Source organism: Ranitomeya imitator, chromosome 10, assembly GCF_032444005.1.
Source record: "Ranitomeya imitator isolate aRanImi1 chromosome 10, aRanImi1.pri, whole genome shotgun sequence".
In the NCBI taxonomy this organism is placed as follows: domain Eukaryota; kingdom Metazoa; phylum Chordata; class Amphibia; order Anura; family Dendrobatidae; genus Ranitomeya; species Ranitomeya imitator.
In genome coordinates this window covers 90,185,546-90,212,409 of record NC_091291.1, presented here as the reverse complement: position 1 = coordinate 90,212,409, position 26,864 = coordinate 90,185,546, and the positions used below count along the sequence as shown (strand labels likewise).

The 26,864-nt window shown below is 47.5% G+C and overlaps 1 protein-coding gene across 2 annotated transcripts in view; it reads left to right on the top strand.

The window, feature by feature from the left end:
* The first annotated feature begins 10,251 nt into the window (after window positions 1-10,251).
* Window positions 10,252-26,864, top strand: part of BCL9L (BCL9 like) — a 66,091-nt gene continuing 49,478 nt past the window's right edge. The window contains exon 1 of one of the 2 annotated variants that reach the window (XM_069741184.1): window positions 10,252-10,703. The gene's annotated coding sequence lies outside the window, so the exon portion shown is untranslated. The remainder of the gene's footprint in view (window positions 10,704-26,864) is intronic. The other variant, XM_069741183.1, reaches the window with a different exon arrangement.

Genomic DNA, 26,864 nt, shown 5'->3' with positions numbered 1-26,864 from the left:
GCTCCATTCTGATCTTCCTTTCCACTGTCGGAATCATCGCTATCGGTGGAAACACATACGCGAGACTGAAATTCCATTGTATTTGAAGAGCATCCACCGCGAAGGGTTTCTCTCTCGGGTCTAACAAACAGAAACTCTCTACTTTCCTGTTGTTTAGAGTGGCAAATAAATCTATTACAGGTAAGCCCCAAGCCTGCACTATCTGTTGAAACACCTGGGGATTCAAAGACCACTCTCCTTGTCTCAGTGTCTTGCGACTTAGGTAGTCTGCTTTCGTATTCTTGACTCCCATTATGTGGAGAGCCGAGAGGGATAGTAGGTGACACTCTGCTAGCTGTAGGAGGACAGACGCCGACTTCATCAGGGAAGGGGATCTTGTCCCCCCTTGGTGGTTGATATACGCAACTACTGCGTGATTGTCTGACATGACCCTGGTATGGTGACCTTGAAGGATGGGAAGGAAATGTTTTACAGCTCTCTCTACAGCCCATAACTCTCTTAAATTTGATGCTTGCTGAGATTCTAGTTGGGACCAGGATCCCTGAACTGAGAGAGTCCGTAAATAAGCCCCCCATCCTGTACCGCTTGCGTCTGTGATGATCTATTCTATCGGAGTTATCCACTGGACCCCCGACGCCAAATGATCTCTTATGGCCCACCATTTTAGGGAATCCGTTACCTTCTAAATGCCCTTTTAACCACTTCTGTGCTGACAGGACCTCCCACTGTAACAGTCTTAGATGGAACTGTGCCCATTTTACTGCGGGTATACAGGACGTCAGAGAACCCAACAAGGACATTGCCTTTCTCAACGTCATTACGGGGTGACGAATTGCTGACTCCACAAGATTTTGGATTTTGACCAGCTTGTTTTCTGGTAGGAGACAAAGCTGACGCCTGGAGTCCAGAACCAACCCCAGAAAGGACTGGACTAGCTCCGGCGTCAACCTCGACTTGGTAAGAGTTATTTTCCACCCCAAACGCTCTAGCGTTGACATGACTTTTTCTATTTGTGCCAGGCAATGTGCTGCTGAGTTCCCTATTATAAGGAAGTCGTCCAGATACGGAACTATAACCACGTTCTGAGAGCGGAGGAAGGACATGACCTCTGACATTAGCTTGGTGAATATTCTTGGCGCTATAGAAAGGCCGAATGGGAGGGCAGCGTATTGATAGTGCCTGAGACAACCTTGGACATAAACCGCTACTCTTAGGAATTTTTGGTAGTCTTGATGAATTGGGACGTGGTAGTAGGCGTCCTTCAGGTCTATGGCTGCCATGAAGCAACCTGGGAACAAGAGTTTTATCGCCGTATTCACCGACTCCATTTTGAAGGAGCAGTTTACTACTGACCGATTTAGATTTTTTAAATAGACAATGGTTCTCAGAGACCCGTCCGGTTTTCGTATCAAAAAAAGAGGGGAGTAAAAACCTTTTCCCTGCTCTTCCCCCGGGACTTCCACCGGAACCCGTTTTGATACCAGCTCCAGTACCTCTGTCTCCAAGGCTAGCTGCTCCTCCGGGGTTTTTCTTTGGGGTGTTAAAACAAAAGTTTGTCGCGGTGGAAAAACAAAATCTATTTTTAGGCCGTGTTTGATGACCTTTAGAGTCCAATGATGTTTAACCAGGCTGGGAAAAAAGATGAAAGCCTTCCCCCCACCTCCGGCCTGGCGTCATTGGGAGGGCTTTTTTGCCGCTGTAGAGGGACCTTTAAACATATATCCAGATCCCTTCCTGTCTCTGGAGTCCCAATTCCTTCTATGTCCCGGGGGGCGGCCCCTACTAAATTTGCCCCTCCGAAAATAAGGCCTTCTAAAATCCACAGGAAAACGAGGAAATCCCTTTTTTCTATCTCCTGCTTTCTCTAAAATGTCTTTTAATTTTTGACCGAAGAGGAAATGGCCGTCACACGGTATAGAACAAAGTCTATTTTTTGAAGGTAAATCACCCGGGCACCCCTTCAACCAGAGAGCACGTCTAGCCGCGTTGGATAAACTTGCCGCCCTAGCCGCCAGCCTTACGGAGTCTGCCGAAGAATCCGCTACAAAGGCAGCTGCTCCTTTAGCCAAAGTTACATTCATTAAAATTTCATCCCTTGGGGCTTTAGACTTCAGTTACTCCTCTATCTGCTGTAGCCAGACAATAAGGAAGCGAGAGACACAGGTCCCTGCAATTGCTGGTTTTAAGCCCCCTGCGGTCGCTTCCCAGGTGTGCCTTAGGAACCCATCCGCTTTTTTATCTAAGGGATCCCTTAACACACCAGAGTCTTCTAAGGGAATGGATAACTTTTTAGATGATCTAGCCACCGCACCATCGATTTTCAGAACTTTATCCCATGTCTCCGAATCTTTGTCCTCAAAGGGGTAATGTCTTTTAGAAGCCGAGGGTAGATTACCCGATTTTTCTGGCTTCCTCCATTCCTTTTCTATAAGGGCCTTTATTCTGGAATTAACTGGAAAGGTGCGCTTTCTCTTCTCCTCTAGACCCCCAAACATTATGTCCTCCAGGGACTTGGCCGCTTTCTCATCTTTTAGGCCCATTGAAGCTCTAACGGCTTTTACTAGTTTGTCCGTGTTCTCGGTCAGAAAGCACGGACGACCTCCAACATCACTATCAGAAGAGGATCCAGAGGACTTAGAGGAAGAGGAGCAGGGAGATAATGGTTCCTCCTGACATTCCTCGTCAGAAAGAGAAACCTCAGAAACCAAAACTGGTTCTGGGTTTTTACTACCCTTTCTCTTAAGGGCTGCTTTTACAGAGTCTTGTACTTCGGCTCTGATTATTGCTCTAAGACTAGAGGCAAAGTCAGGGGTCTCTTCCTGGATAGTCTTTTGGATGCAATCTACACAAAGACTTTTCTGCCACTGGACTGCCAACGGAACTCTACAGAGGGCACATTCCTTATTCTTTGTCTTGGAGCTAGCCTTCCTCGACGCCTGCCAAGTAAACAGAAAATGTAGCCCATTACCACCAGGGTGACATTCACGTAGATCACTCACCACCCGCTGATCATAAAAGGTACCGGATTCCGAGGCGGACTAGGAGCACGGGGAACGTTCCTCCTGGAGGCTGAAGAGTCCTGAGACGTCCGACTAGGACGATTGCCGCTGCTTCCACTTGAGCGGCCATCTTTCTTAGCGCGCTGGTGAGCTGGTGTATCACCTGATAAGGGCTCTGCTTGCTGCTGCTGCTGCTGTAATGACCGCTGCTGCTGCTGATCCATACAATCCTCCATCTCTGGAATCTGTATGGAGGTGAGCGACGTTCTGTGCAGCCATCCCCTTAATAAAGGGTCTTCCATAGTGCTCCCCGCCTCTTCCGGTAATCATATCGCTCCTCTCCCCCTCCTGCACACCGCCGGGAAGCATATACTGTTACCGGCGTTCATTCCATGGGCGCCGCCATCTTGAACCGGCGCGCCGCTCTGACGTCACGCAGGCACGCCCATTCCCAGCGTGCCCTGCGCTGGACGCCAGCCGCGCGCCGGAAGTCGCCCAGAGAGGGGGAGAGAGCAGCGTGGCAGCCGCAGAATGGCCCCCAGAGTCCGGACTGCGCTGGACTGACGCCCGCACGTGCGCAAGAGCCCGGAGGATCTGCGGATGGCGCTACCATCAGCCTGAAGGCTGACATACAGGCGTCCTGCCTGTGCTTCAAGTGCCGGGACAGGAGTGGGTAAGTGGATCTTCAATCAAGAAAAAATACCGCCGTGATTTCAGCACAAGGGGTTCCCATCAGGACAGGAAACCCAACTGAAGCGAGGGAGAGGTACCGCCCTTTTATTTCAGTAGGTTTCCTGTCCCGACTGGGCGGATCCCTCTCTCATGTGTGGTGTCATGGGAGACGGGAAAAAGATGGTAACAAATTGCAAGCTTTCGAGACTACTCAAGCCTCTTCATCAGGCATAGACTAATACAACATCTGAAGAATCACATATTTATACACAACACAGCACAGAACTGTCATTATGGGAGAGTGATAAGTGATAAACAGTGGTGTCCATAAATATTGGAACAGTTCCTAGATTAGGAGTGATGTACAATAACAAATTGTATTGTGGTACCGTGTTAGCCAGAAAAATTGATGAGAATATTTTTCTGCCCAATGATGACAGAAGTATTCTAGGAGTGATACCTTTATTGGCGAACCAGAAAATAATATGTTTGCAAGCTTTCAGAGAACAGTGGCTCCTTCTTCAGGCAAAATTACAAATAATCTATTAATCTATTTGTAATCTTGCCTGAAGAAGGAGCCACTGTGCTCTGAAATCTTCACTAGAAAAATCTCAGCTTTTGACCTGCCTCAAAAAATCTGTATGCACATTTCCTAGCATGGGCCAATTGAGTGCTTCCCAAGTCCTCACTTAGCAAAGCAGCTTCCAGGTCTGTCCTTCTCAGAAACCTGCAAGTGAAACAAGTACACACAGCTACAAAAAATACATATGTATGGATGTGCATGGTATAAATAATTGGACTCCTGAGGCGTCTATCAGTGATCTCAAGTCCTTACAGGAACATACCATAAAGAATGCACAAGGACTCCATAATCTGCAACAAATGCAACTTTTGTTGTTCACTCTTCTTACAAATCACCAATTGTTCTCATGTCTCATCCAGAATGGGGAAATGCCACTTCAGTGAACAGATCTCGCTGCAAAAAGTACATCTTAATTAGGTACTTAGAAGCAGGAGGCAAAACTTTGAGATATGCGAGTCAGAGTCTAGGAATGTCTTTTTCCATTTTTTTTTTTTTTACTTCTGTCAACTGTTGTAACTGGAAATAAAAGGAACATTTCTACTTCAAGAAACCAGACAGCAAAAATAACCATCCAGACAACAGACTTTAAACAGGGGGTCTGGAATTTACATTTATTTGAACTCTAAGTGTCTAGTTATTGTCATAATCTGATCTTTCTAATATAAGTATATTAGAAAAAGTCCCTACCATTCCTTCAGTAAACTACCGTATATACTCGAGTATAAGCCGAGATTTTCAGCCCAAATTTTTGGGCTGAAAGTGCCCCTCTCGGCTTATACTCGACTCACGGTCGGCGGGTGAGGGGGAGAGAGGGCTGAGGCATACTTACCTAGTCCCGGCGATCCTGGCGCTGTCCCTGCAGTCCCACGGTCTCCGGGGGAAGGAGCGGGACGCCGGGAGCAGGTAAGTATCGCATATTGGAAAAAACAAAATCCAGCTCACCATACCGACATTCCCAAGAGCTCGGAGCACGGAACCGCTGTGTCAGGGCGTAGACGAACAGGAAAGAGAAAGAGATCCAGCTCAACGAAATAGTGAAAAATCCATAGTTTATTTCACTTAAAATATAGTGAAAGGACAAAACATCAGCATACAAAAAAATATTTTAAAACCAAGGTCAACGCGTTTCCGGTGACTAAGCACCCTTAATCATGATTTTTTTGTATGCTGATGTTTTGTCCTTTCACTATATTTTAAGTGAAATAAACTATGGATTTTTCACTATTTCGTTGAGCTGGATCTCTTTCTCTTAAGTATCGCATATTCACCTGTCCACGATCCACACGCCGGGCGTCGCTCCATCTTCCTGGTGTCTCTCCGCACTGACTGTTCAGGTCAGAGGGCGCGATGACGCATATAGTGTGCGCGCCGCCCTCTGCCTGATCAGTCAGTGCGGAGAGACGTCGGGACGGGACGCTGGGGAGCTGCAAGCAAGAAAGGTGAGTATGGCATTTTTTTTTTTTATTGCAGCCGCAGGCAGCATTATATATACCGGTAGCACAGCTTTATAAGGAGCATCTATGGGGCACAAATGAACGGTGCAGAGCACTATATGGCAGGGCTTTATAAGGAGCATCTATGGGGCACAAATGAACGGTGCAGAGCACTATATGGCAGAGCTTTATAAGGAGCATCTCTGGGGCACAAATGAACGGTGCAGAGCATTATATGGCAGAGCTCTATAAGGAGCATCTATGGGGCAATAATGAACGGTGCAGAGCACTATATGGCAGAGCTTTATAAGGAGCATCTATGGGGCAATAATGAATGGTGCATAGCACTATATGGCACAGTTTTATATGGCACATATATGGGGCAATGATGAACGGTGCAGAGCACTATATGGCACAGCTTTATATGGCACATCTATGGGGCAATAATGAACGGTGCAGAGCATATATGTGGCACAGCTTTATATGGAGCTTCTATGGGGCAATAATGAACAATATGGAGCATTATATGTGGCACAGCTTTATACAGAGCATCTATGGGGTTATAATGAACAGTATGCAGCATTATATGTGGCACAGCTTTATATGGAGCATCTTATGGGGCCATAATGAATGGTATGGAGCATCTATTTTTATTTTTGAAATTCACCGGTAGCTGCTGCATTTCCTACCCTAGGCTTATACTCGAGTCAATAAGTTTTCCCAGTTTTTTGTGGCAAAAGTAGGGGGGTCGGCTTATACTCGAGTATATACGGTAAATACTTTATTTTTCTTTTTTACCTACTTCCTCCTTGATGACACTTTGAGAAGCCCCAGTGCATACTCAAACGAGTCATCATCAGTGTCGCAGCCTCTGCCCACACCCTGAAAAGAAGCATCATCAGTGACATCCATTTCAGGGCCTGGGCTAGTCCCTAAACAAAACCTAACGCTTGAATACTAATAAATTTAGGGTGGTCCTAGATGATATGACTGAATGCAAGAGGACAAACCAATCCATGTATTCAGCCACAACATCTGGTCACAAACTTGGACCTCATCCATACATCTGATTTTCATCAGTGTTTTGGATGCAATTTTCAGCAGTTTTAAGGCTAATGCAGACATCTGTGATCATGGTTGGGTCGGGTGACCCACTGCCAGTCTGTGCTTAGCTGTCCTTGATCAGATCGAGATCCATGGACATTTCTATGGGTCCATTACAATCCAATAGCTCATCATAATGCACAATTCTACCCGCTTTAGAGGTGGCAGTGGCCCCCTTACCTATTGGGTCCCTGTACAGTTGCACAGGTTGCACCAATGGTATGTCCACCCCTTGTTTTACCATCAATATTTCAGCAATGACTTTCTTAACCACAACCCAAACCCACCGCCAGTTTTTAGAAGACACTTTCTTCAAGCATCATTCGAGATAACCAAGATTTTTTATGCAGGACAAGATTTCATAGCGTCCATCGAAGTCTCCACTGCTTGACTGCCAGTAAAGGTCTTAAAGATGAAAGAATAATGACATGGCCCCTTCCTTACCTGACCTAAACCTTATTAAGAAATTGTAGGTCCTTCTAAGGCTTCTTTCACATTACCGTTGGTACGCGACCGACGCTAAGCGTCGGCGCAATGTACCGACGGACGTTGTGAAAATTCTGTGCAACATGGGCAGCGGACGCAGTGTTTTAACACGTCCGCTGCTCATAGTAAAGTCCCAGGGAGGAGGGGGTGGAGTTCCGGCCGCACCTGCGCACTTAAAATTGCAGGACCCGACGGACGAAAAAACGTTCCCTTGGAATGTTTTTTCGCTATGACGGTCTGCCAAAAACCGACGCATCCACTGCACGACGTATGGAACGTGTGTCCATATGTCACAGTGCGTCCGTAATACAAGTCTATGGGGAAAAAACGCATCCTGCGGGCAACTTTGCAGGATGCGTTTTTTTCAACAGAACGACGCATTGCAACGCTTGGCAAAAGACGGAAATGTGAATGTAGCCTTAGCCTCCCCTAACCTTTTCCTCAGCCTCACTTAGCCACCCCCACCTTTCCCTCAGTCTCCCTATGCCGCCCCCCACCTTTCCCTCAATCTTCCTATACTGTCACCACCTTTCCCTCAGTCTCCCTATGCCGCCCCCCATGTTTCCCTGTCTCCCCTCCACCTTTCCCTCAGTCTCCTTATGCCGCCCCCCATCTTTCCCTCAGTCTCCCTTCCACCTTTCCCTGTCTCCCTATGCCGCCCCTACCTTTCCCTGTCTCCATATGCCGCCCCCCACCTTTCCCTCAGTCTCCCTATGCCGCCCCCACCTTTCCCTGTCTCCCTATGCCGCCCCCATCTTTCCCTGTCTCCCCTGCACCTTTCCCTCAGTCTCCCTATGCCACCCACCATCTTTCCCTCAGTCTCCCCTCCACCTTTCCCTGTCTCCTTATGCCGCCCCCATCTTTCCCTCAGTCTCCCTATACCGCCCCCCCATCTTTCCCTCAGTCTCCCCTCCACCTTTCCCTCAATCTTCCTATGCCACCCCCATCTTTCCCTCAGTCTCCTTTCCACCTTTCTCTGTCTCCCTATGCCGCCCCCATCTTTCCCTCAGTCTCCCTCTGCCGCCCCCCCATATTTCCCTCAGTCTCCCCTCCACCTTTCCCTCAGTCTCCCTATGCCGCCCCCTCTTTCCCTCAGTCTCCCCTGTACCTTTCCCTCAGTCTCCCTATGCCGCCCCCCTCTTTCCCTGTCTCCCCTCACCTTTCCCTCAGTCTCCCTACGCCGCCCCCATCTTTCCCTCAGTCTCCCCTGTACTTTTCCCTCAATCTTCCTATGCCACCCCCCATCTTTCCCTCAGTCTCCCCTCCACCTTTCCTTCAGTCTCCCTATGCCGCCCCCTTTCCCTCAGTCTCCCCTCCACCTTTCCCTCAGTCTCCCTTTGCCGCCCCCATCTTTCCCTCAGTCTCCCCTGCACCTTTCCCTCAGTCTCCCCTGCACCTTTCCCTCAGTCTCCCTATGCCGCCCCCATCTTTCCCTCAGTCTCCCCTCCACCTTTCCCTCAGTCTCCCTATGCCGCCCCCTCTTTCCCTCAGTCTCCCCTGTACCTTTCCCTCAATCTTCCTATGCCACCCCCCATCTTTCCCTCAGTCTCCCCTCCACCTTTCCCTCAGTCTCCCTATGCCGCCCCCTTTCCCTCAGTCTCCCCTCCACCTTTCCCTCAGTCTCCCTTTGTCGCCCCCATCTTTCCCTCAGTCTCCCCTGCACCTTCCCTCAGTCTCCCTATGCCGCCCCCATCTTTCCCTCAGTCTCCCCTCCACCTTTCCCTCAGTCTCCCTACGCCGCCCCCATCTTTCCCTCTGTCTCCCTATTATACCCCCCATCTTTCCCTCAGTCTCCCCTCCACCTTTCCCTCAGTCTCCCTATGCCGCCCCCCATCTTTCCCTCAGTCTCCCCTCCACCTTTCCCTCAGTCTCCCTATGCCGCCCCCCATCTTTCCCTCAGTCTCCCCTCCACCTTTCCCTCAGTCTCCCTATGCCACCCCCCATCTTTCCCTCAGTCTCCCCTCCACCTTTCCCTCAGTCTCCCTATGCCGCCCCCCATCTTTCCCTCAGTCTCCCCTCCACCTTTCCCTCAGTCTCCCTATGCCGCCCCCCATCTTTCCCTCAGTCTCCCCTCCACCTTTCCCTCAGTCTCCCTATGCCGCCCCCCATCTTTCCCTCTGTCTCCCTATTATACCCCCCATCTTTCCCTCAGTCTCCCCTCCACCTTTCCCTCAGTCTCCCTATGCCGCCCCCCATCTTTCCCTCAGTCTCCCCTCCACCTTTCCCTCAGTCTCCCTATGCCGCCCCCCCATCTTTCCCTCAGTCTCCCCTCCACCTTTCCCTCAGTCTCCCTATGCCGCCCCCCATCTTTCCCTCAGTCTCCCCTCCACCTTTCCCTCAGTCTCCCTATGCCGCCCCCCCATCTTTCCCTCTGTCTCCCCTCCACCTTTCCCTCAGTCTCCCTATGCCGCCCCCCATCTTTCCCTCTGTCTCCCTATTATACCCCCCATCTTTCCCTCAGTCTCCCCTCCACCTTTCCCTCAGTCTCCCTATGCCGCCCCCCATCTTTCCCTCAGTCTCCCCTCCACCTTTCCCTCAGTCTCCCTATGCCGCCCCCCCATCTTTCCCTCAGTCTCCCCTCCACCTTTCCCTCAGTCTCCCTATGCCGCCCCCCATCTTTCCCTCAGTCTCCCCTCCACCTTTCCCTCAGTCTCCCTATGCCGCCCCCCCATCTTTCCCTCTGTCTCCCCTCCACCTTTCCCTCAGTCTCCCTATGCCGCCCCCCATCTTTCCCTCTGTCTCCCTATTATACCCCCCATCTTTCCCTCAGTCTCCCCTCCACCTTTCCCTCAGTCTCCCTATGCCGCCCCCCATCTTTCCCTCTGTCTCCCTATGCCGCCCCCCAGCCTCCACTGTAGTCCTTGCTTCCTCTCCCCCCATGGCCTCAGCCTCCACTGTAGTCACTACCAGCCTCCCCGTCCCCTCAGCCTCCCCTGTCAGCCTCCCCTGCCGCCCTCCTCGCCGTGTCCCAGGTGTGCGGGCGGCTGGGAGGACTGAGCTCAGGAGACAGGAGGAGGAGGGGAGCAGGAAGCAGTTACAGGGAGAGGCTCTTATTTTGACAGCGGCAGCAGAGCGGCTGTAGGATCCAGTGTCTTCCCACATCCGAGATCAGAAACCCCCGGGAGCGGGGACACCAGAGCGGCACCGCGGGGAGGGGGATCGTCCAGCCGGGTCCCCCTCCGTTCTCCCCCGACACATGCCCGGATTGTAAGCGAGGAAGTGCCGGGCAGCTCGGTTACATGCCCGCCGTGCCCTGCGGCTCGGAGGAGGGGGCAGGATGAGAGGGGGCACGGTGCTCGCCTCAGCTGCGGCTCTCTCTCCCCCTCGGCCCCCGAGCTGCGGATGCTGAGAGGGGGAACTGGGAGACCCCACAGGAGGCCGGAGACTGAGGCCATGGGAGGCCGCAGGGCAGAGTGCTGACGAGAGGTAAGCGGCAAGGGCAAGCGGGGCAGCCAGGTAGTCAGTGCCCACCTGCCCTGTGTACACAGCTACATGCCTCCCAACTGCCCTGTGTACACAGCTACATGCCCCCCACCTGCCCTGTGTACACAGCTACACGCCACCCACCTGCCCTGTGTACACAGCTACATGCCCCCCACCTGCCCTGTGTACACAGCTACATGCCTCCCAACTGCCCTGTGTACACAGCTACACGCCACCCACCTGCCCTGTGTACACAGCTACATGCCCCCCACCTGCCCTGTGTACACAGCTACACGCCACCCACCTGCCCTGTGTACACAGCTACATGCCCCCCACCTGCCCTGTGTACACAGCTACATGCCACCCACCTGCCCTGTGTACACAGCTACATGCCTCCCACCTGCCCTGTGTACACAGCTACATGCCACCCACCTGCCCTGTGTACACAGCTACACGCCACCCACCTGCCCTGTGTACACAGCTACATGCCACCCACCTGCCCTGTGTACACAGCTACATGCCACCCACCTGCCCTGTGTACACAGCTACATGCCTCCCACCTGCCCTGTGTACACAGCTACACGCCACCCACCTGCCCTGTGTACACAGCTACATGCCTCCCAACTGCCCTGTGTACACAGCTACATGCCACCCACCTGCCCTGTGTACACAGCTACATGCCTCCCACCTGCCCTGTGTACACAGCTACATGCCTCCCAACTGCCCTGTGTACACAGCTACATGCCTCCCACCTGCCCTGTGTACACAGCTACACGCCTCCCACCTGCCCTGTGTACACAGCTACACGCCTCCCACCTGCCCTGTGTACACAGCTACATGCCACCCACCTGCCCTGTGTACACAGCTACATGCCCCCCACCTGCCCTGTGTACACAGCTACATGCCACCCACCTGCCCTGTGTACACAGCTACATGCCACCCACCTGCCCTGTGTACACAGCTACATGCCTCCCACCTGCCCTGTGTACACAGCTACACGCCACCCACCTGCCCTGTGTACACAGCTACATGCCTCCCAACTGCCCTGTGTACACAGCTACATGCCACCCACCTGCCCTGTGTACACAGCTACATGCCCCCCACCTGCCCTGTGTACACAGCTACATGCCACCCACCTGCCCTGTGTACACAGCTACATGCCTCCCACCTGCCCTGTGTACACAGCTACATGCCTCCCACCTGCCCTGTGTACACAGCTACATGCCACCCCACCTGCGCTGTGTACACAGCTACATGCCACCCACCTGCCCTGTGTACACAGCTACATGCCCCCCACCTGCCCTGTGTACACAGCTACATGCCCCCCACCTGCCCTGTGTACACAGCTACATGCCCCCCACCTGCCCTGTGTACACAGCTACATGCCCCCCATCTGCCCTGTGTACACAGCTACATGCCCCCCACCTGCCCTGTGTACACAGCTACATGCCACCCACCTGCCCTGTGTACACAGCTACACGCCACCCACCTGCCCTGTGTACACAGCTACATGCCTCCCACCTGCCCTGTGTACACAGCTACATGCCACCCACCTGCCCTGTGTACACAGCTACATGCCTCCCACCTGCCCTGTGTACACAGCTACATGCCACCCACCTGCCCTGTGTACACAGCTACATGCCACCCCACCTGCCCTGTGTACACAGCTACATGCCACCCCACCTGCCCTGCTGCACTACATGCCACCCACCTCCCCTGCTGCACTACATGACACCCACCTGTCCTGTGTACACGGCTACATGCCACCCACCTGCCCTGTTGCACTACATGCCACCCCACCTGCCCTGTATACACAGCTACATGCCACCCACCTTCCGTGCTGCACTACATGCCTCCCACCTGCCCTGTATACACCATCTGTGCACTACTTGCCACCCCACCTGGTGATGGTCTCCATGGCTTATCATCATTCCGTCTGTGTGTAAGAATGAGGCTGTAGCCGTTGTATGTGACTGGCATCAGTGCCATGTTGACAGCTGGTGGGCAGGACTAGTAAATGACACGTGGGCTCCTGGTCTTGCGCCCCCTCTGTGTGCCGGGGTGGCTCCCGCCCCCCCCTCTGTGTGCCGGGGTGGCTCCCGCCCCCCCCCTGTGTGCCGGGGTGGCCCCCGCCCCCCCTGTGTGCCGGGGTCGCGCTGAGGCCGCTCCTGGCATTGTCTCCAGCAGTCATCACTGGGAAGCTGGCCGGTCCCAGGATCAGCAGTAAGGTCGTCCTGCTGGATGTGGTGTGTGACCACAGGACCACCGTAGCAGTGAGTGGTGGTCACACCGAGGAGGAGCGGACACTGATTGTCTGGTCATCGTCCATGTAGAAAGCCGGCTGTATGAGACTGTGATGTGGAGCATCGGCCCTTGCTGTGCTCCTGGTGAGGCCGTGTTCACACCACAGTCTGCACACAGCAGAACATTCATAGCAGCCAGTGGCGAAATGCACATGAACATTTTTACTGACTGATGCGATTCATGTGAAAAGAATCCCAGCACATAGTTATACGCGTGCGTCACCTACAACGGCGGGGTGAGATGGTAACGCGGAGGGTGTGGGGACATCAGAACACACGGCCACGTCCTCCCCTGCTGACCCCGAGTGTCGTCACTAGATCAACTTTTAGAACAGGAGTTTCATACAATGACTGAAGTATTTATTCTAAAAAAATAAATACAGTGGCATGTAAAAGTTAGGACACCCCTCTTCAAAATTACTAATATTGTGAACAGTTAAGCAAGTTGAGGATGAAATGATCTCTAAAGGTCTAAAGTTACGGATGGCACATTTCCTTTTGTATTTTAGGCAAAAAAAAACATGGTAATTTTTTTATGTTTTAAAAATGTCAAAAATGAAAATGGGCAGATGCAAAAGTTTGGCACCTTGCATAATTCATTCCTAGTGGCACCCCATTTTGCAAGTATCACAACTTGTAAACTCTTTTTTTTTTGCAGCCGTACAAGAGTCTTTCAATTCTTGTTTTGAGGGATTTTCATCCATTCTTCCTTGGAAAATTCTTCCAGTTCTGGGCCGTCTTGCATGCACTGCTATTTTAAGGTCTACCCACAGATTTTCAATGTTCAGACCAGGCGACTGTGAGGGCCTTTGTAAAACCTTCAGCTTGCGCCTTTTAACGTGTGTTTAGGATTATTATCCATTTGTAGAAGCCATCCTCTCTTCACCTTCAGCTTTTTACAGATGGTGTTCTGTTTGCATCAAGAATTTGTTGACATTTCTTTGAATCTATTCCATTTACCCGTGGAATGTACCCTGTGCCATTGGCTGCACCACCACCCCAAACCATGATTGATTCACCCCTGTGCTTAATGGTTGGCCAGATGTTCTTTTCCTAAAATTCTGTGCCCTTTCTTCTCCACACATACAGTACAGACCAAAAGTTTAGACACACCTTCTCATTTAAAGATTTTTCTGTATTTTCATGACTATGAAAATTGTACATTCACACTGAAGGCATCAAAACTATGAATTAACACGTGGAATTATATACTTAACAAAAAAGTGTGAAACAACTGAAAATGTCTTATATTCTAGATTCTTCAAAGTAGCCACCTTTTGCTTTGATGACTGCTTTGCACGCTCTTGGCATTCTCTTGATGAGCTTCAAGAGGTAGTCACCGGGAATGGTCTTCCAACAATCTTGAAGGAGTTCCCAGAGATGCTTAGCACTTGTTGGCCCTTTTGCCTTCACTCTGCAGTCCAGCTCACCCCAAACCATCTCGATTGGGTTCAGGTCTGGTGACCGTGGAGGCCCGGTCATCTGGCGTAGCACCCCATCACTCTCCATCTTGGTCAAATAGCCCTTACACAGCCTGGAGGTGTGTTTGGGGTCATTGTCCTGTTGAAAAATAAATGATGGTCCAACTAAACACAAACCGGATGGAATAGCATGCTGCTGCAAGTTGCTGTGGTAGTCATGCTGGTTCAGTATGCCTTCAATTTTGAATAAATCCCCAACAGTGTCACCAGCAAAGCACCATCACACCTCCTCCTCCATGCTTCACGGTGGGAACCAGGCATGTAGAGTCCATCCGTTCACCTTTTCTGCGTTGCACAAAGACACGGTGGTTGGAACCAAAGATATCAAATTTGGACTCCTCAGACCAAAGCACAGATTTCCACTGGTCTAATGTCCATTCCTTGTGTTCTTTAGCCCAACAAGTCTCTTTTGCTTGTTGCCTGTCCTTAGCAGTGGTTTCCTAGCAGCTATTTTACCATGAAGGCCTGCTGCACAAAGTCTCCTCTTAACAGTTGTTGTAGAGATGTGTCTGCTGCTAGAACTCTGTGTGGCATTGACCTGGTCTTACCTGCGATTTCTGAGGCTGGTGACTCAGATAAACTTATCCTCCAGAAGCAGAGGTGACTCTTGGTCTTCCTTTCCTGGGGCGGTCCTCATGTCAGCCAGTTTCTTTGTAGCGCTTAATGGTTTTTGCCACTGCACTTGGGGACACTTTCAAAGTTTTCCCAATTTTTCAGACTGACTGTCCTTCATTTCTTAAAGTAATGATAGCCACTCGTTTTTCTTTACTTAGCTGCTTTTTTCTTGCCATAATACAAATTCTAACAGTCTATTCAGTAGGACTATCAGCTGTGTATCCACCAGACTTCTGCACAACACAACTGATGGTCCCAACCCCATTTATATGGCAAGAAATCCCACTTATTAAACCTGACAGGGCACACCTGTGAAGTGAAAGCCATTCCCGGTGACTACCTCTTGAAGCTCATCAAGAGAATGCCAAGAGCGTGCAAAGCAGTCATCAAAGCAAAAGGTGGCTACTTTGAAGAACCTAGAATATAAGACATATTTTCAGTTGTTTCACACTTTTTTGTTAAGTATATAATTCCACATGTGTTAATTCATAGTTTTGATGCCTTCAGTGTGAATTTACAATTTTCATAGTCATGAAAATACAGAAAAATCTTTAAATGAGAAGGTGTGTGTCCAAACTTTTGGTCTGTACTGTACCTTTGATCATTGAGGCTTAAAGGTACCGACACATTAAGCGACGCTGCAGTGATATAGACAACGATGCCGATCGCTGCAGCGTCGCTGTTTAATGGTTGTGTGGTCGCTGGAGAGCTGTCACACAGACAGCTCTCCAGCGACCAACGATGCCGAAGTCCCCAGGTAACCAGGGTAAACATCGGGTTACTAAGCGCAGGGCCGTGCTTAGTAACCCGATATTTACCCTGGTTACCATTGTAAATATAAAAAAACAAAACACTACCTACTTACATTTCGGTGTCTGTCGCGTCCCCCGGCGTCAGCTTCCTTGCACTGTGTAAGCGCCGGCCGTAAAGCAGAGCGGTGACATCACCGCTGTGCTCTGCTTTACGGCTGGCCGGCGCTGACACAGTGCAGGGAAGCTGACGCCGGGGGACGCGACAGACACCGGAATGTAAGTATGTAGTGTTTTGTTTTTTTATATTTACAATGGTAACCAGGGTAAACATCGGGTTACTAAGCACGGCCCTGCGCTTAGTAACCCGATGTTTACCCTGGTTACAAGTGAAGACATCGCTGGATCGGCGTCACACACGCCGATTCAGCGATGTCAGCAGGTGATCCAGCGACGAAATAAAGTTCTGGCCTTCTAGCTCCGACCAGCGATGTCACAGCAGGATCCTGATCGCTGCTGCGTGTCAAACACAACGATATCGCTATCCAGGACGCTGCAACATCACGGATCGCTATCGTTATCGTTCTAAAGTTGCTCAGTGTGAAGGTACCTTTGCATGCTTCTGACACTGAATTTTATGGTTAGGATGCAGGAGAGGTTTTCTTCTGATGACTCTTCCATGAAGGCCATATTTGTGCAGGTGTCTCGGAACAGTAGAACAATGTACCACAACTCCAGAGTCTGCTAAATCTTTCTGAAGGTCTTTTTCAGTCAAGTGGGGTTTCTGATTTGCCTCTCTAGCAATTCTATGAGCAGCTCTCACTGACATTTTGCTTGGTCTTCCAGACCTTATCTTGACCTTCATTGTCACTGTTATCTGTCATTGCTAAATTACATTTCAAACTGATGAAAGGGCAACTTGAAAACACTTCACCATCTTCTCAAACCCTTCTGCTTTGCAGGCCTCCACCATTTTCTTTTTCACAGTGCTAGGCAACTGCTTAGAAGAACCCATGGCTGCTGCTTTTTGGCACAAGGTTAGAGGAGGCTGGGTTTTTATAAAGCTGGGAAATTCGCATCAACTGGCATGTGCCAATGATGATAGTGACCAAGCCAAAACCCTAACAGGCTAAGGCCGGCCTCACACTAGCACGTTTTACGGACGTATGAGAGGTGCAGAGAATACGAATTGCATACGGTACAATGCTTCTCTATGCTCCAGCTCCTATCTGCCGTATTTTACTGATCCGTATTATACGGTCTTCTATGGCTGTAGAAAATCGCAGTATGCTGCCTTTTGTCACCGTATTGCGCAAAAAATACGCCAATGAAAGTCTATGGGGGCGAGAAAATTACAGATTACACACGGACCATGCGTGTGACTTGCGAGAAATACGCAGCGGTGTTCTATAGAAAAGCCAGCAATTCAGTGCGGTGTACAGTAAAATCACACTGACAGGTTAGAATACAATAGCTAAGAAATGTCTACACATAGTATAGGGGTGTATATATATTAATATTTCATACAGCGCTAGATAGCTTAAAAGCCGTTAATTCAATTGCCGGCTTTTCCGATCTCCTTCTCAAACCTGACATGATATGAGACATTGGCTCCCGCGCAATTTTCTCCGCCAGAGTAGTAAAGCCAGTGACTGAGGGCAGATATTAATAGCCTGGAGAGTGTCCACGGTTATTGGCCCCCCCCCCCCCCGGCTAAAAACATCTGCCCCCAGCCACCCCAGAAAAGGCACATCTGGAAGATGCGCCTATTCTGGCACTTGGCCACTCTCTTCCCATTCCCGTGTAGCGGTGGGATATGGGGTAATGAAGGGTTAATGTCACCTTTCTATTGTAAGGTGACCTTAAGCCAGATTAATAATGGAGAGGTGTCAATTATGACACCTATCCATTATTAATCCAATAGTATGAAATGGTTAAAAAAACACACACACACACATTATTACAAAGTATTTTAATGAAATAAATACACACGTTGTTGTAATATTTTATTATATTGGTAATCCACCTGAAGACCCTTGTCACCTGGCACAAATGTAAACAAAACAAACTACAATATCCCATACCTTCCGACGACCAGTCTCGTCCCACACTGTAAATCCATCTGAAATGGTTAACTAATTTTGCAAGCAGAAGCTCTGCTAATCAGGGTGGATTTGATTTAAATCTAACTGATTTAAATCACTAGTCAGTAAGGCTTGATTTAAATCAGTGATTTAAATCAAAGTTTCTACCTAACTGAATTTGACTCCGCAGAGGTCCCAGCCTCTTCTTCACGGCAAAAATGTTACAACATGAACAGAGTTGAGAAAAAGACCTTAATCCTATTGTTCTACAAACCTATGAATACAGAATCAACCCCTTCAGTGCCAAGTCCAAGAAGTTAGACAATATGTTTCTGATTGTTTGGATTGGAATAGATCTGCACAACACAAGAAGAATGTGAATCTAAGTGTGAGGAGGAGGAAGGGCAAGCAGACAAGAAAATGAAAGTGAAACTTTGAGCACAATACTGCAGCATAGCCACAGACAGACAAGTCTGGATCTGTTTGTTTGTACGATCTGAGGTTTATTACATTCTTTGTCTCTCATCTTTGACTCATCTTCATCACCGCACTTCTCATGATGTTGCCTCATTCGCGCCACCAGGCCTTGCATCTCTTTGTTGCATCGTTTGCATTTTGCACGCATGCCTGCCTTACCGATAGGCGAAGGAGCTTCATTAAAATATTCCCAAACTGGGTCTCTTTTACGGCCTGCTGCCATTATAAGGAAAGAATGTAATAAACCTCAGATCGTACACACAAACAGATCCAGACTTGTCTGTCTGTGGCTATGCTGCAGTATTGTGCTCAAAGTTTCACTTTCATTTTCTTGTCTGCTTGCCCTTCCTCCTCCTCACACTTAGATTCACATTCTTCTTGTGTTGTGCAGATCTATTCCACTCCAAACAATCAGAAACATATTGTCTAACTTCTTGGACTTGGCACTGAAGGGGTTGATTCTGTATTCATAGGTTTGTAGAACAATAGAATTAAGGTCTTTTTCTCAACTCTGTTCATGTTGTAACATTTTTGCCATGAAGAAGAGGCTGGGACCTCTGCGGAGTCAAATTCAGTTTCGAGAACTGCGTAAGTAAAGCGAGCGTCTGTGATAATATAGGAGAGAAACTGCCCACTAATCCTACAGAAACCTCTGGAGGAGCATGGCATTGTGAATGTTACACATATACAGCCTTTATTCTACTGAATTAAACAACTCAGCTTTATCTCATGATGGAAGAACCTTTAGATGGTAAAATATTTTCCTCAAAAAGCAATTTATTGAAAAAAATCCGATTTAAATAAAAAAAAATCCGATTTAAATAAAAAAAATCCGAATTTTTTTTTTTTTTAATTTTTTTTTAAAAAAACATTGATTTTTATCCACCCTGCTGCTAATGCAGCTGCCCCTGCCAGTAAAAACTCGGCGAATGAATGGAATGTAGGTGAATGACCTGTAGTTACCTCGAGTTGCGGTGATGCGCCCTCTGCTGGATGCCCTCATATGAACTCGAGCCTGGGAACTTTTCAGAATATTTTCCCAGGCTCGAGAAAATTGCGCGGGAGCCCACGCCAATTTTTTCTGCGATTTAACCCTTTAATAGCTACAGCGCCCAAATTTTGCACATACACACTACTAACATTATTAGTGTGGAATATGCAACAAAAAGGGATATGAGATGGTTTACTGTATGTAAACCAGGTCTCATATCCTGTCGGGTTTGTGAAGGAGATGGCAAAAGCCGACAATTGAATTACCGGCTTTTAAGCTAACTAGCGCTGTATTTTATACAAGCCGGCGAGAAAATCCCGCAGTACGGATGCCATACGGATTACATACGGAGGATGCCGTGCGCAAAATACGCTGACACACCCTGCTGTTATGAAGGCAATCCAGTAACACAGTGTGCCAGCAATCAGAGCACATACAGTGATCTGACAATAACCCAAAAACAATAGAACGAGCTCTGAGACGTGGAATCTCTGTAGACCGCAATACCTGAACAACTAAAGGCAGCTGTGGATTGCGCCTGACACTACCTATGCAACTCGGCACAGCCTGAGGAACTGACTAGCCTGAAGATAGAAATACAAGCCTGACTTGCCTCAGAGAAATACCCCAAAGGAAAAGGCAGCCCCCCACATATAATGACTGTTAGCAAGATGAAAAGACAAAACGTAGGGATGAAATAGATTTAGCAAAGTGAGGCCCGATATTCTAGATAGAGCGAGGATAGCAAAGAGAACTTTGCAGTCTACAAAAAACCCTAAAGCAAAAAACCACGCAAAGGGGGCAAAAAGACCCACCGTGCCGAACTAACGGCACGGCGGTACACCCTTTGCGTCTCAGAGCTTCCAGCAAAAACGAATAGACAAGCTGGACAGAAAAAACAGCAACAAAAGCAAAGAAGCACTTATCTAAGCAGAGCAGCAGGCCACAGGAAAGATCCAGAAGCTCAGATCCAACACTGGAACATTGACAAGGAGCAAGGAAGACAGAATCAGGTGGAGTTAACCCCTTAGTGACGGAGCCAAATTTTTGAAATCTGACCAGTGTCACTTTATGTGGTAATAACTCTGCAACGCTACAACAAATCCCAGTGATTTTGAGATTGTTTTTTCGTGACACATTATACTTTATGATAATGGTAAATTTAGGTCCATATATTTTGTGTTTATTTTTAAAAAATATCAAAAATTAGAGAAAAATGTTAAAAAATTAGCAATTTTCAAACTTTGAATGATTATCCCTTTAATCCAGATAGTCATACCACAGCAAACCATTAATAAATAACATTTCCCACATGTCTGCTTTACATCAGCACCATTTGTAAAATGTTATTTTATTTTGTTGCATTTTAGGAGGATTAAAAATGTAGCAGCAATTTTTCATTTTTTTCAAGGAAATTTACAAAATTTATTTTTTTAGGGACTTATCCATGTTTGAAGTGACTTTGGGGGTTTCCCAATATATGAGACCTCTAAACATGATACCATTTTAAAAACAGCACCCCCTGACATATTGAAAACTGCAGTCATGTAGTTTATTAACTCTTTAAGTGCTTTACAGGAATTAATGCAAAGTGGCATGATAGGAATGAAAATGTGTATTTCTACCACCTAAATGTCTCTAACTTCTGAACAGATTACTATAGCCGTCAGACTCTAAGGCCGCTATTTGGTCGTGAATTGCCATGGCAAACATCAGGACCACAAAATCAAGATCTGAGGGCACCAATTTGGTTAAATAGGAAGCCCCCACACTCTGTTAACCATTTATAATGATGTAGTCACTATTGGCAGCAGCATCTAAGGGGTTAAACAGAGTTGGATGGTGCAAACACTGATCATGGCTGATGCAGCAAGTTGTCAGCTATAGTGGACAGCCGACAGCTTCTGGATTGTTACCTGTATGGGGAGGCTATTCTCTTATATCTCAGGTCAGTTAAAAGGCGTATTGGCGGTCATTAAGGGGTTAAATAACAAGGCAGCCAACGAGCTCACCAGAACACCTGAGGGAGGAAGCCCAGAAGCTGCAGTACCACTTGTGACCACAGGAGTGAATTCAGCCACAGAATTCACAACACCCTGCCTACAGATGACATACGGACCACTATTTTGGGGACTTTTCTGCGTATTACGGCCGTAAATAACGGACCGTATTTTCATACGCTGAGTGTGACGCCGTCCTAATTAAGGTCTGAAACCTTGGTCAAAGATTTCTGAGCGCACAAATCTCCAAGGGTGCCCAAACTCTTGCATCAGCTCATTTTCCTTTTTGTCATTTTTAAAATGTAAAAATATGGACATTTTTTTGTTTTTTGCCTAAAATACAAAGGAAATGTCATTTTTAACCTTAGCCCTTTTAGAGACCAATTCATCTTCATCATGCTGAAATGTTCACAGTAACAGTACTTTTGACCAGGGGTGCCCAAAAATGTTACCTGTCATTGTAAGCATCAACATCTTTTTTTGTTTTGTGCATCTGCTGTGACCAGCTCCTGAGGTCGGCTGTTCCACACATTAAGTTAATGTTAACGCTGTGCCATTTATCAGCTGTTGAAATAAGCCTGTTTTTCAAGCAGAAGACTCTTCATGAATCGCTCATTTTCTCTGGAGTTTAGTAAATCTGCACGTAGAATATCATTGTTCTCGGCAGCACGTGTCTCGTTTACACAGGACAGTGTGCTGCTGAAAATGATCATTTTTTGTTAAGCAAGCTGAAAAATAGTCTCACCAGTCGAACAAGCATTTTGTTAGTTCTTTGGCTGATTGGTGGCCTGTTTAGTGCTTATCTCCGATTATTGGCTAGTGTGAACGTACCCTTAATTTTCATGTGACAACACGAGCTGCAGAGTGTCACAGAATACGTCTGGGGCAAAGCAAGTGTTATATATTGTAATGTTAGGAAACTTCTATCACTTGTACGGCCCTGATTCACCAAAGCTTTGACCACAGAATTCTGGAGAAAAAGTTTGGAAAAGTTATAAAAAATTAGGTGCTACATGTCTGCCATTAACCCCTTTCTGGCATAATAGTACGCCGATATCGGTATTCCCCACTTTGATGTTGGCTCTGGCGGTGAGCCCACATCTTTCCGGAGACATGTGAGTTGTTTTTAACAGCTGATGTGCCCGCAATAGCCGCAGATGGAATCACGATCCACCTGTGGCTATTAACCAGTTAAATGCCACTGTCAAACTGACAGCGTCATTTAAATCGCGCTTTCGGCAATCGCGCTGGAAATATGCGCACTGATGACCCCCGTCATGTGATTGTGGGTCACCGGTGTGTTAGGCTGGTTTCACACTTGCGTTTTAAAACGCATGCGTTTGTAAAAAAAAAAAACACATGGTGGAAAAAACGCATGTAAACGCTGCGTTTTTTAGACGCATGCGTTTTTGCATGTGAAAAAAACACTTCATTTTGCCGCGTTTACATGCGTTTTTTCATGCGTTTGCGTTTTTTAAACGCATGCTGAAAAATGTGTGACAGCTGCCAATCATCAAAATAAAGTAAAAAACCCACTATAAACAGAAATAGCTAGGGTTAGGGGTAGGGATCCTAACCCTAAAGGGATCCTAACCCTACCCCTAACTCTAACCCAAAAGGGATCCTAACCCTACCCCTAATCCTAAAGGGATCCTAACCCTATCCCTTTAGGGATAGGGTTAGGATCCCTTTAGGGATAGGGTTAGGATCCCTTTAGGGTTAGGGTTAGGATCCCTTTATCACCTTTATGGTGGGGGGTGGCATAATGGTGTGTTTTTAGTTTTTTTTTTTTTTTTAAACGCATGCGTTTTTAACGCTAACAAACGCAGGTGCTTAAAAACGCATGCGTTTACATAGACATCAATAGGTTTTTTTCCAGCAAAAATACGCATGCGTTTTTTTGCAGCAAAAAAAACGCCGCTAAAAAATGCTACAGGTTGCATTTCTGCAAAACAACGCATGCATACAAAAGACGCATGCGGTGGAAAAACGCGGCAAAACGCATGCAAAAAAAGGAATGCGTTTTTAATGTTAAGTATAGGGAAAAAAACGCATGCGTTTTTTTGCGAAAAAACGCAAATGTGAAACCAGCCTTACAATGCAACCTGAGGTCTGCTGGAGACCTCTATGGTTGTCAGTGGTGGCTTGCTGTGAGCGCCACCCAGTGGTCGGCGCTCATAGCAAGTGAGTACATCTGCTACATGGAGGCTATCTGAACATCGATTCGATCAAGTTGTGCCGGCTTCTAGTCTCCTATGGAGACTATTGAAGCATGCCAAAAGTAAAAAAAAAAAAAAAGTTTTTAAGAAATATAAAAGTTCAAATCTCCCCCCCTTTCGCCCCAATCAAAATAAAACTAAAATCAAACATACACATATTTGGTATTTCCGTGTTCAGAATCGCCCAATCTATCAATAATAAAAAGCATTAACCTGATCGCTAAACAGTGTAGCGAGAAAAAAGCAAAAACGCCAGAATTACCTTTTTTTTTATTTTTTTAAATTATTTATTTTTTGGTTGCCGCAACATTGCATTGAAATGCAATAACGGGCGATCAAAAGAACGCATCCGCACGAAAATGGTATCAATAAAAACATCAGCTCGGAACGCAAAAAATAAGCCCTTATTCCATATTTACGGAAAAATAAAGTTATGGCTCTGGGAATGAGGGGAGCAAAAAAACGAAAACGCAAAACCAAAAACCGCTCTGGGAGTTAAGGGGTTAAAGTGAGACCACAGGCTCCATGTCCAGAAGTCTCCATTTCCTTAGCATACATGTTGCAGTTATCTCCTATCTGATTTTCTTTTTTCACTGGCGGTTTAGTTCTTTGTACTTTTTATTATCATTCTTTCCTTGCCGTAATGGAAATCCGTTCTGTGTACACTGCTTGCTCCTGTGCCGGCTTGTTATACCCAGCAGTCAGAGCCGAGAGCGAGGGAAGGTGAAGGGCCGCCTGACCCAGTGATGGCCAGAAGGTGAGACTCGGACATACACAGTCGCTCTCTAAGCCTGGCCGACCGTTGTCAGTTCTCAGTGTAGCTGATCCTTCATGTGTTTCCGGCAGGGAGAGAGGAGGAAGCCGCTCTGAGGAACTTCCCTGAAAACAAAAGGATCGGCCGATCCTATTCCACCGGCCTGATCCTTCTCTCTCTGACCACCTTGGTCAGGGCAGACTCAGGAGGCCACGTGCACACTACATGGTTGGCGTCTATAAACCTTAGTTGTGGGCAGTTGTTTTGAGACTGACATAAACTTAGTTTTTTCCACATTTTGCTCCTTCAGTGTTTTTATATATATATATATTAGAGGGATGTCTTCACTTATTGTAGTACAGTTATCAGCATTTCTGAAGATTTTATACTTTTAATGACAAATATGTGAAGTTTTTATAAAGACTCTATTTCCAGTGTTGAGCCTTATTTTTCCAGACTTCTGCACTTCTCCCCGGCAGCGGAGAATCCTCTTCTGGTCCAAGTCCTGACTGATGACCGCCCATTCCTGTCTGATTAGTACTTGGAACTTATCACAATTTGTGTTTTGGTCGTCCTCTCGCTTATTGAGGATTGACCATGGGTTCTCGTTGGATTGAGATCTGGGGAGTTTCCTAGCCGTGGACCCAAAATGTCAGTGTTCTGTTCTCCGATCTACTTGGTTATGTCTTTTGAATCGGAACATGGTTTCCATCCTGCTGGAAAAACTATCCCCACATTTCTCCTGGAGCTTTGGGAGAAGGATGATTAGATCCTATTCTTTATTCCTGGCAGTGATATTGGTCATAAATGTTAGTGAGCCCCCTCCATGGATGAAAAGCCCCCACACATAAATGGTCTCCGGACGCTTTACTGTTGGTAAAGCATCACCTTTTTTTTTTTTTTTTCCTCTCTGGACAATCATTCTTCCTGATGTCCCAAAAAGTCTGATGGGGCTTCATCAGAGAAAATAACTTTACCTCAGTTCTTTGCATTCAAATCCCTGTACTTCCTGCAGAATGTCAGTCTGTGGGAGGAACGAAGATTGTACCCCCCGGAGAACTGGAGGAATGATTGTCCGGAGAAGGAATGGTGAGCGCTACCATGAGTCCTGTGTCTGCCAACAGTAAAGCATCCTGAGATTATTCTTGTGTGGGGACTTCTCGTCCATGGAGGGGGCTCACTCACAATTTTGCCTAGGAACACTGCCATGAATAAAGAATGGCATCTAATCATCCTCCAAGAGCAACTTCTCCAAACCATCCAGGGGTAATGTGGTGATGATGCTATTTCCAGTATCATGAAGACCATATCACAAGGAAAAAGTGATAACTAAGTGGCTCGGTGAACAAAACATTGACGTTTTGGGTTCATGACCAAGAGACTCTCCAGATGTCAATCCCGATCAGAACCATGGTCAATCCTCAAAAATGAGAGGACAAACAAATACAGAAATTGTAATGAACTCCAAGCACTGATCAAACAAAAATGGGCGACCATCACTCAGGATTTGGCCCAGAAGCTGATCTCTGTTGCTGGGAGAAGGGCAGAAAAATGAGGGACAATGCTATAATTATTGAGTCTTTACATAAACCTGATGCATTTGTCAATAAAAGTGCAATCACTTATGAAATGCTTATGGTTGTACTTCAGTAACCAGAGAAATATCCAACTCGTAGATATAAAAACACCAACACAAATGTTGGTTTTCACAATCTCCGGCCTGAGCCTTTGAATGCTGGTAAGATCAAGCACAGATCTCAACATCTGTACCTCAGGACCTCCAGTATAATGTGGGACACAATGTAGCACGGATCTCCATGTCTGTACCTCAGGACCTCCAGTATAATGTGGGACACAATGTAGCACAGATCTCCATATCTGTACCTCAGGACCTCCAGTATAATGTGGGACACAATGCAGCACGGATCTCCATGTCTGTACCTCAGGACCTCCAGTATAATGTGGGACACAATGTAGCACGTATCTCCATATCTGTACCTCAGGACCTCCAGTATGATGTGGGACACAGTGTAGCACAGATCTCCATGTCTGTACCTCAGGACCTCTAGTATGATGTGGGACACAGTGTAGCACAGATCTCAACATCTGTACCTCAGGACCTCCAGTATGATGTGGGACACAGTGTAGCACAGATCTCCATGTCTGTACCTCAGGACCTCCAGTATGATGTGGGACACAGTGTAGCACAGATCTCCATATCTGTACCTCAGGACCTCCAGTATAATGTGGGACACAATGTAGCACGGATCTCCATGTCTGTACCTCAGGACCTCCAGTATAATGTGGGACACAGTGTAGCACAGATCTCCATATCTGTACCTCAGGACCTCCAGTATAATGTGGGACACAATGTAGCACGGATCTCCATATCTGTACCTCAGGACCTCCAGTATAATGTGGGACACAATGTAGCACGGATCTCCATGTCTGTACCTCAGGACCTCCAGTATAATGTGGGACACAATGTAGC